Source organism: Crotalus tigris, unplaced genomic scaffold (assembly GCF_016545835.1).
Source record: "Crotalus tigris isolate CLP2741 ecotype Arizona unplaced genomic scaffold, ASM1654583v1 scf7180000020588.15403103151:6194809, whole genome shotgun sequence".
NCBI lineage: Eukaryota > Metazoa > Chordata > Lepidosauria > Squamata > Viperidae > Crotalus > Crotalus tigris.
Window position 1 is genome coordinate 2,307,332 of NW_024098092.1, and position 13,512 is coordinate 2,320,843.

A 13,512-nucleotide genomic window follows, 5' to 3' on the forward strand; every position below is an offset into this window, starting at 1 on the left:
GTTTGTTAAGATTTAAGACGGGCCTTCAAATGTGGCCCTTTCATGACTTGTGGACTTCAACTCCCAGAATGCCTCTGCCAGCCTCCATTTTGTTTGTTAAGATTTAAGACGGGTCTTCGAACTTGGCCCTTTGATGACTTGTGGACTTCAACTCCCAAATTCCTCAGCCAGCCTCCATTTTGTTAAGATTTAAGACGGGTCTTCGAACTTGGCCCTTTGATGACTTGTGGACTTCAACTCCCAGAATTCCTCAGCCAGCCTCCATTTTGTTAAGATTTAAGACGGGTCTTCAAACTTGGCCCTTTGATGACTTGTGGACTTCAACTCCCAGAATTCCTCAGCCGGGCACGCCGGCTGAGGAATTCTGGGAGTTGAAGTCCACACCTCTTTAAAATGGCCGGGTTTGAAAAACAATGCTCGAGCGGCTTTTTTTACATTAGAACACCAGAGGGCGCTCTTGCTCCATTTTTCTTTGTTTGCTGGCTAATTTTTTGCAGTTCTTCGAAGTTTGCTACAGCAAAGAAGCATGAAACTCCTGAAGCCATTAACGAGTCACCTGGGGCTTTAAAGAGGTAAAACTGCCTTTCCTGCTCCCAGACAAAAAAATGGAGGAATTCCCGAGTTTTCTAGCCTGCACTGAAGGAGGAAGCCAGTGGCAGCATTATCACAACACAGCGACCTAGCTAATTTGGGTAAGTTGAAGCCTGCGGTTTTTGTGGCTTTAATATATTGCAAGAAGCCCAGTTTGGTGGTGGGTTAGACTACTAGAGGATAAACTTAACTGCATTTCCACAAATCCAGAAAGCGTTTGTTTCGGTCATCTGATTACTTATTGTACAAACCAGCTAGCAACTGACACCCTTCACATGTTTGCATGCATTCTAGTTGTTAATTTGGGACACCTGGAACCCCATCCGGGTCTTCTGGCAGTGCCATCAGCCTGTGAAGTCTCCTATGCATCAGGGTGGATTTATCCCGCTAGAAATAATATATTTTGCCTTCTGAAGAGAGGAGAGAGGTGTGTGGTTTTTTTCAGCCTGGTATCTAAAACGTCTTCCATGGGTGCGTGCTTTGCAACAATTATTAAGGGAATTGATTTGCCAAGCTCCGATTACCAAATTTGCTTGCATAAAGAGTGTCTTCTTTCATATGGACAGCAGGGGGCAGTCCAGCTACGTGAAACTAGCGTTTCTAGGAAATGCCACTTATTTACAAAGTAATGGATGTTTATTTTTTTATTATTATTATTTTCTCCTTTTGGAAGTACAGCTGCGTACTGGGCAAAGCCCAGCCTCCCTTCCCAGCCTCGTTCAGAACAGCTTTCCAGGCCTTGTCAGTTTCTTACAGGTGGCATTCAGAGTCTGGGGCAACAGACTGGCTGTCCTTAGTTTGTAATGCCAGTCTAGTGTATATTCTGTGCAAAGTGATGCTCTTTCTCTAGGTGTCTAGATTTCCGTGAGTCATCCAGTCCTGTAAAATAAAGTCTTCTGATATAAGAGGAAGGAGGGGGGGAGGGAATTATTTTTTCCTCAATTTCCACAATTATTCTTCATATACATCGATTGTTCTTTTTGGCAGAATAGAGTTTTTAAATCAAGAACAGGTGCAAAAGTGGTGATCCCTCTGGGTAATTGAATGGTTTTGAGGTGTACGGGATAGCGGAGCTAAAATTGTAGAATCTTGGGAGAAGTCCCTTGAGGCCATCCAGTCTGACCCCGTTACTCGGGGCAGGGATCCGAATTAAAGCCCCTGAGACGAATGGTTTGTTGAATGTTTGTTTTATTCGGCATCCTGCACTCTAGAGCAAGAAAGGAGACTTCTGACACCCTTCTTCCAGGTAGCTTAAAGTTTTTACAACATGCTAAAATTTTATTTCAACCTTTGGGTTACATTCTTGGATTACTGGGTCCCAATAATTTTAGACTTTTTATCAGAACAGAGACAAATGTGATCATTAGCATTGCAGAATTCCTCTTTCAAACTTTTAAACAGAATAACAGAGTTGGAAGGGACCTTTTGAGGTCTTCTAGTCTGATCCCCTGCTCAAGCAGGAGACCCTACACCAGTTTAAACAAAAGTCTAAAAGCCTCCAATGATAAGCGCCCTCACAATTTCTGAAGGCAAACCGTTCCAATGGTTTATTATTGTAACTTGGCTAGCCTGTCTCTTGTCTTTTGAAATTGCACCAAGCCTTCTTTCAGTCCAATCCACTTTTAGGCGGATCCATGAGGACTAGAAACCTGATCAGACTTCTCGCCTTCTGAATTTGTGCATGGACAGGACGCTTTGAAGGTCCAATCCACGCGTTCCTTGATCCAGAGAGCTTTGCCTTGTGTATTTGCGTAATAGGTGTGGGTGTTCTCTGTTCTGGGCACCCTGCTAATCGCCCTACCCATCCAGCTGCAAAACTGCAGCTTGATCCTATTTATTTCTGACATGGAGTTTTCCCCCCTTTCCTTCCCCCCATTTCATTTGAAGACGCTTTTTTTTTTTCCCCAGATCTGGGGCGGCAAATCCAGCTGTGTTTGCTTGACTGTTTCCAGGCACAGCTGGCAAGCAGCAAGCAAGGAAACAGCCAAGCTGAGCGAGCGAGGGGGGGGGATTCCGAGCTGGAATTCTGGCTTGTCTGCGAAAGCCTTTCTCGCTCCAGCTCTCCAATCCATCTTAGCTGTCAGCAGGAACCGGGTTTCACCGTGGCAAGTATAATAAGCGCCAGGGTGCGTCTGGACATCGGCTGTGCCAGCAGGCGAGCAATCTGCAGCCCATTTGTGACGCAAAAAAACCCTGGAACTATGCATAATCTAGCCAGCCCGCTTTTCCTGCCAACTGGATTCCTCCGGCAAAGGAGCTAGCCAGGTTTTCTGCGCCTTCGTAAATAATCTGGACCGAGAAAAGTTCAGCCCACTTCGAGAAAAGAGATTTTTTTTTGCAACTAGCAGTGGTTTTGTTTAGGCACTTTATTGGTTTAGTTCTCGCAAAACCATCCAGTGGTTTATTTTGCTTCGCAGGGTCTTTTTTTTGGGGGGGGTGTTTTGCTTGGGTTATAGCGAGGGTTTTTAAAAGTTTGAAAGGCTGATTCCGCTGACTGCCCATTGTCAGCAGTTCGATCCTGACTGGCTCGAGGTCGACTCAGCTTTCCGAGGTCGGTAAAATGAGAACCCAGATTGTTGGGGGTGCAATAGGCTGACTCTGTAAACTGCTTAGAGAGGGCTGTAAAGCACGATAAAGTAGTATATAAGTCTACGTGCTATTGCTATAAGAGCCCTGGTGGCGGCTGCTCAGAATGCAGCATTGCAGGTTAAACTCTGCCCACTGCCAGCAGTTCGACCCTGACTGGCTCAAAATTGACTCAGCCTTCCATCCTTCCAGGGTCGGTAAAATGAGGACCCAGATTGTTGGGGGCACAACAGGCTGATTCTATAAACCACTTAGAATGGGCTGTAAAGCATGGTGAAGCGGTATATAAATCTATGTGCTTTTGCTATTGTAAGCAGCTCCTTGCAGTGGCTGGCTAGGGAATTGTCGATGGAGATTCTCAGTCTCCAAAGTGCTTTTTTTAAAAAAAGAAAAGAAAAGACAGCTGGACTGTTTTTGAGGAAGATGTTTTGCTTCGTATGCAAGAACTGATGAAGCTTCTTGATAGGAAGGGAAATTTCTTCTTCCTCCTTAAAGAACAATCCAGTTGCCTTAAAAAAAATAATACTTGGCTAGGGAATTGTTATTTATTTGGTAAATCTCCACACGCGTGTCCATGCAACACTGCCCTTTGGAACCAAACACACCCTGTTGTTGCCTTAAAACCTCAGAGAAACTTCTTTAAATTCTTTTCCTTTCTTTTTTTTCCCCCCTCCATCCCCAAGTTATTTTACTTGTAATTTCAAAAGAGGGGGGGGGAAACCCGACCACAAATCACAAGAGGCAGAGGGGGGGGGGAAAGAAAGAAGGAAAGAAAATGCACTCATTTATTTCCATGGAAACAGCAGGAAGGGCCAAAGAGAAGAAGCCACTTTGCCGCTTAAAATCTCCCATAAAATCATTTGTAACCTACGATCAGCAATTAAGCCATTTTTCTTCGCCCGGCGTAGACACCGCCTGTCTCTTCCTGATGTAGTGCCACAAAATTTTCCCCTTAAACTCCGCCAACCCCTAGCCTTGCTTGCAGACAGGGAGTTTTGGAAACGACAAGAGAGGCGCCTTATTCTGTCCCCCGCCCCCCCCCCGTCTGGCTTCCCGAAGGACCAAGGATGCTGAATTTATTCTTTCTTCTCTGGATTCAAAGCACCAATTCCTTAAGATTCAGCCCTTGGGGTGCAAAAATCAGGAACTGGCTGTGCATGAGCTGAAAAGCCAGCCTTTTCCTCATCCGAGATATAAACAAAACAGCGTAAATTAACGGGAATAACAGAACGACAGAGCTGGAAGGGACCTTGGAGGTCTTCTAGTCCAACCCCCTGCTCAAGCAGGAGATTGTATGCCATTTCAGACAATCTCTTTGTAAAAGCCTCCAAAGGATGGAGCAGCACAAGATAGACCAAACCAGAAGCCCAGTTAGGAATGCTAACTCTGTCTTTATTGTTAAGGTTGCCGATAAAGAAAACCTTGCAGGTCTGAACGCATTTTCCCCCCTCCTTTTACTTTCTGAAAATTTGGGAAAGGTCCCTCCTGAAGCATTTCCCACACCTCCCTTTTTTCTGTGAGCTGAGAAATCTTTTACACACCAATTATCCTCCCTCCCTCCCAAGATCCTTTCCGCACACCATTACATCAGCTCACAAGGTTAAAAGCAGGAAAACCAGTCCCCCAAATACACAGCTTGTCTATGGAGATTGTCTATCACCCAGGTCATCATCATCACCCTAACCCTAAAATTAAACTGTTCTGGGACTTCAGAATTTAAACAGACAAGCACCTACAACATAACATCCTGAACTTAACAATTGTTGATAAGAAAGACCAAAAAGTCTGGATAGTGGACGTGGCAGTGCCTAGAGACAGCAGAACAGATGAGAAAGAACTGGAGAAGACAACAAAATACAAAGACCTACAAATAGAAATAGAAAGACCGTGGCAAAAGCAAGCAAGGGTAGTCATAGGCGCCTTGGGTGCAATCCCAAAACAACTGGAGCACCACTTGAACACCATCATCGGCATTGACAAATTCGCCACTAGTCAATTGCAAAAGGTGGCCTTACTAGGAACTGCTTCCATCCTGCGACGAGATCTGTAATACCATCAATTCAAACATCCACATCTGCCTATCCCAGGTCCTTGGGAAGGACTCGATAGGTAGACAGAAATGCCAAATCCAGTCTGAACCTCCGGCTGACTGTGCAATGATCAATAATAATAATGAAGTTGGAAGGGACCCTGGAGGTCATCTAGTCCAACCCGTTGCTCACGATTGTCCCAAAGATGCTGTTCAAAAAACAACTGGACTTTCTTGGTTTTTTTTTTTTTTTTCCCCTTTGAAGACGGTTCGCTTCTCATCCAAGAAGCTTCTTCAGAAACTGGGACAACCAACATCTTACAATTAAAAAAACAAAAACAAAAAACATTAAAAACAACAAACACCTGTAAGAGTGCAATCTAACTTGCAAACAATATAGATGGGATGGAAAAGCCGTCGTTTCAGGTTGTCTGAAGGTTTGGTTTGTTTTTTTTAATATTCCACCCCTGACCAAGGATCAATTATAATCCTACTTTTCTTCCGAGGGAAATCAACTCAGGTGGATCTTTCAGAATAAAGGAAGGGGGTCCTAAGCAGGCGCTCTGCCATTCTGCATAAACAGGAACTCAAGTCACACAAATCCATCCTTTTGCTGAAGACCTGGATCCATCCAAGGTTCCATCTCCTCATCTCCAGGGTCACGCCTCGGCCTCTTTGTTGTCATTGCAAACTTGTGTGTGGGGGGGGGGTTGTTTCACCCTAAAAAGGGGGTCCTATAAGCTCTTTTAAAAGGTACCTTAATGTCTTGGAAAGCCCAGACGTGACTTTTGAAGTCGACAAGGTGCGACCCGGCGCTACCAGGTTTGAACATGTCAAGGAAAGAGTGAGAAAAATATTGTTCATTTTCCTGCAGCACGAAACAGGGCTGGCCCGCTGAAGCATGAATCCCACCAGAGGGATTAAATTTGGACTTTGTGCAGCCGAAGACGCAAAACAGCCATCGATCGATTTCCGGAAAGGCCTCCGCCGCCGATGACGGTACGACGGAGTTGGCTCGCTGCCTTTGCACACATCTGAAGAGACGGGCGATCTAATTAGTGGCCATCAAGGAAGGGAGCCGGCTTGTTAAGGACCAGGAAGTAATAAATAAAATATTACAGGGAGGGGGGGAAACCAAGAAGCAGAAGCTGGTGCTGCTTGCAAAGCTGCCTTTGAGGAGCAGAAATGGGAAAGAGGATACAGGGTGAAGCCACCTTGCAAAGGATAAATGCCATTTCCCCCCCCCCCCGCCTTCCTAACCTGGGTAAACGTGAGAGGGGATGACTTCATCCCTTTTTCTCTGCAGACCCCCAAACCTGCCAGTATGTTGCAGGTTCCTCTGTTTAACATTCCAGGGTGGCCTAGGGCTGTCGGGGAAATGCCCTCTTGCTTTCAGCATGCAATCTAGGGGAAACAAATTCCCCATAACAGTCCTCGTTTCTCCAGGCTGAGCCCTGGAGATAATGAGGGGAATAGAACAGGGCTGGTCACACTACTAGGCATTCAACTCCTCAATTAGCCAGCCACTAATTGCTGGTTAATAAGGCTAGGCCCGGTGAGGCAGCTGGGCCTCTGGACAAGCCATGCCGTTGGAAATATTGGCAGAGAGAGAGAGAGGGAGGGAGGGAGGGGAAGAGAGAGAGAGAGAGAGATGGGTAGATGGATGGATGGATGGATGGATGGATGGATAGATAGATAGATAGATAGATAGATAGATAGATAGATAGATGAGGAGAGAGGGAGGGGGAGAGAGAGATACCAGTAGGTAGGATAGAGAGGGAGGGAGGGAGGGAGGGAGAGAAAGATACTGATGGGTGGATGGATGGATAGATGGATGGATGGATGGATGGATGGATGGATGGATGGATAGATAGATGGATGAGGAGAGAGGGAGGGGGAGAGAGAGATACCAGTAGGTAGGATAGAGAGGGAGGGAGGGAGGGAGGGAGAGAAAGATACTGATGGGTGGATGGATGGATAGATGGATGGATGGATGGATGGATGGGCAGAGAGGGAGAGAGAGAGAGAGAGAGAGATATACTGGTAGGTAGGATAGGTAGGTAGGTAGGTAGGTAGAGAGGAAGAGGGGGAGAGAGAGAGAGACCAATAGATGGGTAGATAGATAGATGGATGGATAGATAGATGGATGGATGGATGGATAGATAGATAGATAGATAGATAGATAGATAGATAGATAGATAGATAGATAGATTGATGAGTGGGAGGGAGGGAGGGAGGGAGGGAGGGAGAGAGAGAGAGAGAGGCAATTTTGCTCCTGATAAGGAGAGTCCTGAACGCTCAAGCTCTCCAGAGATGGCAGTTCTGTTCCGGCACTCATCCATTAGCCCGTTGCTGGCAGGACTCCTTGGTGGGTTTCCTCCACATTCCTGGCATCCTTGGCTCCCCCCCCTCCCCGTCTACTGGCACCGCAGGCCACATCATGGCTTAAAGAGGAAAGGAAGAAGGGGCGGTAGAGCTGAACTATGGGTAGCAACGTTGAGCCGAGGGGCAGAGCTGAGCCAATGAGAGCATCACAACAGCTGGATAGGGAAGACCAAGGTATGCCCCAAACAGGGGCAGCTGGATCCTGAGATGAGTTCTTGAGATAATCTAGAGATAAGCTGGATCTTGAGAACCTGGTCCAAAAGGACCAGAGCATGGTTTTAGGAAAAGGCAACCAAGCATTGTTGTTGATTTAATTATAACCCTATAATTAAATCAACTGCCTGAGCAGTGGGTTAGACTAGAGGATCTCTAAGGTCCCTTCCAACTCTGCTATTCTATTCTGTTCTGTTCTGTTCTATTCCATTCCATTCTATATTTCTCCTATTCTATTCTATTCTATTCTACTCTACTCTACTCTACTCTACTCCATTCTATTCTATTCTATTCTATTCTATTCTATTCTATTCTATTCTATTCTATTCTATTCTATTCTATTCTATTCTATTCTATTCTATTCTATTCTTCTTTATTCCATTCCATTCTATATTTCTCTATTCTGTTCTGTTCTGTTTCATTCCATTCTCTATCCTATCCTATTCTAATTCTATTCCACTCTCTATCCTATCCTAGCCTTGCGCCAACTCATAAAAATGTATTCGTTGTGGCTCAGCCTGTGACAAACCAGTTTGTGGCTTACCGTTTTTTTGCGAATTGTTTGGGCTGTTTGCACTGCAAGCAGAACAGGCCAGGAGTGGTCTACTACAGGGGTCCTCAAGCTTGGCTACTTTTAAGACTTATGGACCTCAGCTTTGCTGGCTGAGGAATTCTGGGAGTTGAAGTCCACAAGTCTTAAAATTGCCAAGCTTGAGGACCCCCTGGTCTACTGCTCTACCGAACGCCAGATAGCAGGAAAAAGGATTTCCCTTTCTTCCCCACCAGTGTGTGTTGCGTTGGGAGTTTTTGCACTCTGGTGCGGAGACAGGAGCGCATTGTGCCCTCCTGTGTGTGTCTCGTGTTCAGCGCGGGCTGTGCGTGGCCCCAGGCGCGGCTAAGCCTATGAAAGCCGAAGTGCCCGGTGCTCCACCTTCCCTCCACCCCTGCCGCCTCCTTTTCTTCCCCTTCTGCAGGATCAGAGGAAGCGAACCTCTTGATTGGCAGCCTAGCCCAGAGCAAAACCCTCCTGGCGTGCAGGTCCCCTGGACCACCGCCAAGAACCCTCCCTGGAGTGGGGAGGGACCAAGAGGGCAGGGAAGCGCTTTTGAAAATTAAATCTTCTCCAGAACTCATAAAGCTGTGATTTGACCTTGGGTTAAACCCAGCAGAAGAGAAACAGCAGAACGACTACGAGGACCACTCAGTGGCTACAGCAGCTCCCTCTAGCCTGGCCTCAGATTTGCCCAGAGGCAAGACCTTTGGAGAGCAAAGAGGGGAGGGGGGAAGATGGTGGAAGGGGAAGGTCAACCCTTGGATGGTGCAGAGGACCCAACACGAGTGTGTGGAGTGCACGCAGGTGGACGCTCCTTGAATTTTTTTTTCTGAAGCCCGCAGAACATCCTTGGCAAATCCGTCAGGAAGAGGAGACTTCTTTTCTTTCTGAACTTGGGTGCTGGAGCCCATTCCTGAAAAATATCATGGCGGTTGAAGAAGACAAAACCGATGGACCGTCAACGGAAATTGGCCTTAAGGTCTCACCTGAGGCACCCAATGATCCTACTTCAGACACAGGGTGCCAAGACCAAACAGACTCAGTCATAATGGTGGGAAAGATGGAAAGAAGGGAGGGGAGGAAGGAGGAGGAGGAGAGAAGGAGAAGAAGGAGAAGAGGAAGAGGAGGAAGAAGAAAGAGAGGAGGAACAAGAAGAAGCATCAGACTAAAAGGACTGTTAACAGACTCAATGGGGGCATCCCTGGAAGACACGAAGCATCAGGTTGGAGAGAGACCACCATAGAAAAAAGACAGTGGCTAAGAACTGACACCGACTCAAAGGCACATCATCCATTTTTCATTCTGAACCGTCTTGTTAAGAGATGCCAGAAATGGCTCCCCTTGCCAGAAAGATCAACGTCGGAGGAGTACAGAACCACGCAGGGGGACCAATGACGATGCACAGGCTGGCCTCCATTTCAAACCAAGGTCTGCCCTTTAGCCCTGAACCCTCCGTTCTGTTTAACCTAAGTCAGCGTGCCAACTTGCAAGGGTCCAAGGATGACTTAGAAAGGGCTCCACAATCGACGCAAATATAGCCGTGACGAACTGGGGGAAACAATCAGTCTCATGGAGGCTTAGATGCAAGACTGTTGTGGTTTTAAACCTGGTTTCCTTGATGAACTGCAACTGGTTTCACAATCGGCTGGACTATGGTTTCTCAACCTTGGCAATCTTAAGATAGGTGGACTTCAACTCCCATAGCTGGCTGGGGAATTCTGGGAGTTGAAGTCCACCTAGCTTAAAATGGACTTCAGCTGTGGATGATGGACTTCAAATACGGCTATGCTGAATGGAAAATTCTGGGAATTGAAGTCCACCTAGCTTAAGGTTGCTAAGGTTAAGGCACACCGCTGAGCTCCTTAAAACAGTAATTCAGAAGCAAACAAGCCACCCAACAAGTTATGTGCCAGACTGTTAGAAGCCTTGCAGGGTCGGGCAGCTTGAGAAATCTGACGTGTAAAGCGGGAAACAAATCAGGCCGTCAGAATGAAAACAATCCAGTTTGTCTGCGCGTGAGATTTATAACCGACGATGGCCTCCGTTCCGGGCCCACCGTTCCAGAAAACAAAATTCTGGGGCCAAAACCCATCAATGCACATTTTTCCCAGTTGTCCTTTTCAGCCCCACCGTTCTGCACGCCAGGGCACAACCGGCGTTGTGTTTCTTCTGCACACACACCCACACCCACAGACACACCCCAGTTGTGTTCCTTCCGGTGACGGCTGGCTATTTTTGTCTGTGGCTTGCAGCGTTGCTGCCCTGCTGCTCTCCGCTGCCGAGGAGGGGGAAAAAACACTCCAGCCAGATGCACCTGCCAAGCCCACCGGTTTGGAGGGAGATGGGGTCGCCTCTAATTAAAGGCTTGATGCCTTTTTCTCCTCTGACAGCCACCTGGGGGTCTCATCCAGGCAGCCCCAGAGGCAGAGCAGAAAGGCCAGCCACCCTCGTGTCTCTCGTCCTCCGGAGGGTTACCTTTTTTTCCCCCCTTCCTCTTTTCCCCGAGAAAAAATAAAATAAAGCTAAGGTGAGAATGGCTGCTCAGTCCGGACGAGCCGCCGTCTGGAACAGAAGCGATTTCCAGCCGTGGAAGTTCAGAAAGGCAGAAGAGCTGGGAAGGTCTGGCTTTGTGCCCCTGGCGTGCCACCTCCCTGGGGATTCTGGCGAGCCCCCTGGCCATCGGTTGGCCTGCCTGAGACCCCGGCCAAGGTGCCTTCTGTCCACTGGGCACTCAGATCTGGGAGCCCTCCTGACCGTGGGAGAAGGGAAGCCTGTCCCTTGGTTGAATGTCCTTAAAAGCAAGTTATCCTCTCCCTCCCTCTCTCTTTTTCTCTCTCTTTCTCTCTCCATCTCTCTTTCTCCCTTTCTCTTTCTCTTTCTTTCTTTCTGTTTCTTTCTCTTTGTCTCTCTCTCCATCTCTCTCTCCCCCTCTCTCTTTCTCTTTCTTTCTCTTTGTTTCTCTCTCTCTTTTGTCTCTCTCTCTCCATCTCTCCCCCCTCTCTTTCTCTGTCTGTCTCTTCCTCTTTGTTTCTCTCTCTCTCCATCTCTCTCCCTTTCTTTTTCTCTTTCTTTCTCTTTCTCTCTCTCTTTGTCTCTCTCCATCTCTTTGTTTCTTTCTCTTTCTCTCTATCCATCTCTCTTTCTCTCTCCATCTCTTTCTTTCTCTTTCTCTCTTTCTCTTTCTGTTTCTTTCTCTTTCTTTCTCTCTTTGTCTCTCTCCATCTCTTTCTGTTTCTTTCTCTTTGTCTCTCTCCATCTCTTTCTCTCTCCATCTCTTTCTTTCTCTTTCTCTCTCTCTTTGTCTCTCCATCTCTTTCTGTTTCTTTCTCTTTGTCTCTCTCTCCATCTTTCTTTCTCTTTGTTTCTCTCTCCATCTCTCTTTCTCTCTCCCTCTCTTTTTCTTTCTGTTTCTCCCTCTCTCATTTTCTCTCTCACTCTCTTTTTTTCTCTCTCTCTTTCTCCCTCCCCCTCCCAAGCCAGGGTGTTAGTCACCCATGAATGTCCTGCTGGCTTGGAGCAGATTCAAGAGGGGCAGATGTCCAGCCCAAGGCCAATCTCCAGCCCTCCCTGGTCTAACCTCTTGCTTTGGCCTCTGGCCCAAATCTCCCCTCTCCCAGAGACCCCGGGCCAAGTCCAGCGGGGAAGGGAGTCAGTGTGGGAAGGAGGATGGAGGGCAGGGAAGGAAACACCCCCCCCCCCCATTTTTTCAGCCCACAGCTTGGAAAGGTGGAAAGAGCTCTGAAGTAGCTGCCTGCCAAGCGGAAACGGGCGGCTGGCTTCTGTGAGCAATGCGGCTGGTGCGTAATTAACTCCCTGGAGTTTTCACCGTCCCCGGCCAGGCTTTTCTCCCCCCCCCCCCCCACATCCCATGACTTCAAAAAGCGGAGCATCTCCTCCGCTTCCTGCTTCCTCCTCCGGGTGAGAGCGGGAGGCTTTGAGCACAGAAAAGGCGATCTGGTGTGTGTGTGTGTGTGCATGTACATGTATGTGTTTGTTTCCAAAGGCCAAGAGTCACATAAAGTTGCAGAAGGTAGAGGTGTTCCTGAGCACATACAGAGAGCCTTGGTGCAGATGTTCAACCATTCCACCTAACAAAAGTTTCTCCGTTCAGATTTTGATAAAGAGCTCATTTTTCCAGTTTTAAACTTGATGTGTGTGTGTGTGTGTGTGTGTGTGAGAGAGAGAGAGAGAGAGAGAGAGAGAGAATGGATAGAGGGAAGGAAGGAAGGAGAGAATGGATAGATAGAGAGGAAGGAAGGAAGGAAAATATGAATGGATGGATGGATGGAGAGAGGGATGGAAGGAAGGAAAAAAGGAAGGAAGGAAAGAATATGGGTGGATGGATGGATGGAGAGAGGGAGGGATGGAAGGGAAGGAAGGAAGGAAAATAATGGATGGATGGAGAGAGGGAAGGAAGGAAAATATGAATGGATGGATGGATGGATGGATGGATGGATGGAGAGAGAGGGATGGAAGGAAGGGAAGGAAAATGTGAATGGATGGATGGAGATAGGGAAGGAAGGAAGGAAGGAAGGAAGGAAGAAGAGAGGATAAATGGATAGATAGATGAGACAGATGCAAAGTTTTGATTTGACATCTGATTGCAGTCCAACTGGAACACAGATTACATTGAACAGGAAAGCCAGATTGAATCTTCCTGGAGAGGGCTCCAAATGGCTTGGGCGATTCCACAAGGCTTTCTTCCGAATCGATCTGGAGAACAGAAACGAAACGGCGGCTTGATTTGACCCTCTGAATGATAAGGTTGGGCTGGAGTTCCTGAATTGATTCTAATTACCGTACTCCTTTCGCCAGCTGAATCGATAGATTGAATTAGAGCCTCGATAAAATAAATTATTAGCACAAATGGGAGGAGGAGGGGGGGTGGCAATTAAATCCAAGGTAGCACATTACATAGCCGTCCTCTCTGCTCAGGCTTCAAAGGTCTGGAATCAAATTGTACCCATTCAGAAGAAGAAGGAAAAACTGGATCCACCAACAGAGCCCGTCTCTGTCTCTTCTCCTCGGCCAGCCGAGAGCAAATTGGAGGGATTCTCCAGATCCTCATTTTTCTGAACTCCGTGGGAAGGAAGTTGGGCTGTGTGCAGCCAAGCTGCTGTGCTTGAAAAGTTGGAGGTGCCAGCTAATGGGGAGG

General features: G+C 47.3%; 1 protein-coding gene across 1 annotated transcript in view; it reads left to right on the top strand.

Annotated features, from left to right (window-relative positions):
- Nucleotides 1–404: 404 nt before the first annotated feature.
- Nucleotides 405–13,512, top strand: part of SAMD11 (sterile alpha motif domain containing 11) — a 121,768-nt gene continuing 108,660 nt past the window's right edge. Inside the window, exon 1 of the mRNA XM_039367174.1 lies at nucleotides 405–692. The gene's annotated coding sequence lies outside the window, so the exon portion shown is untranslated. The remainder of the gene's footprint in view (nucleotides 693–13,512) is intronic.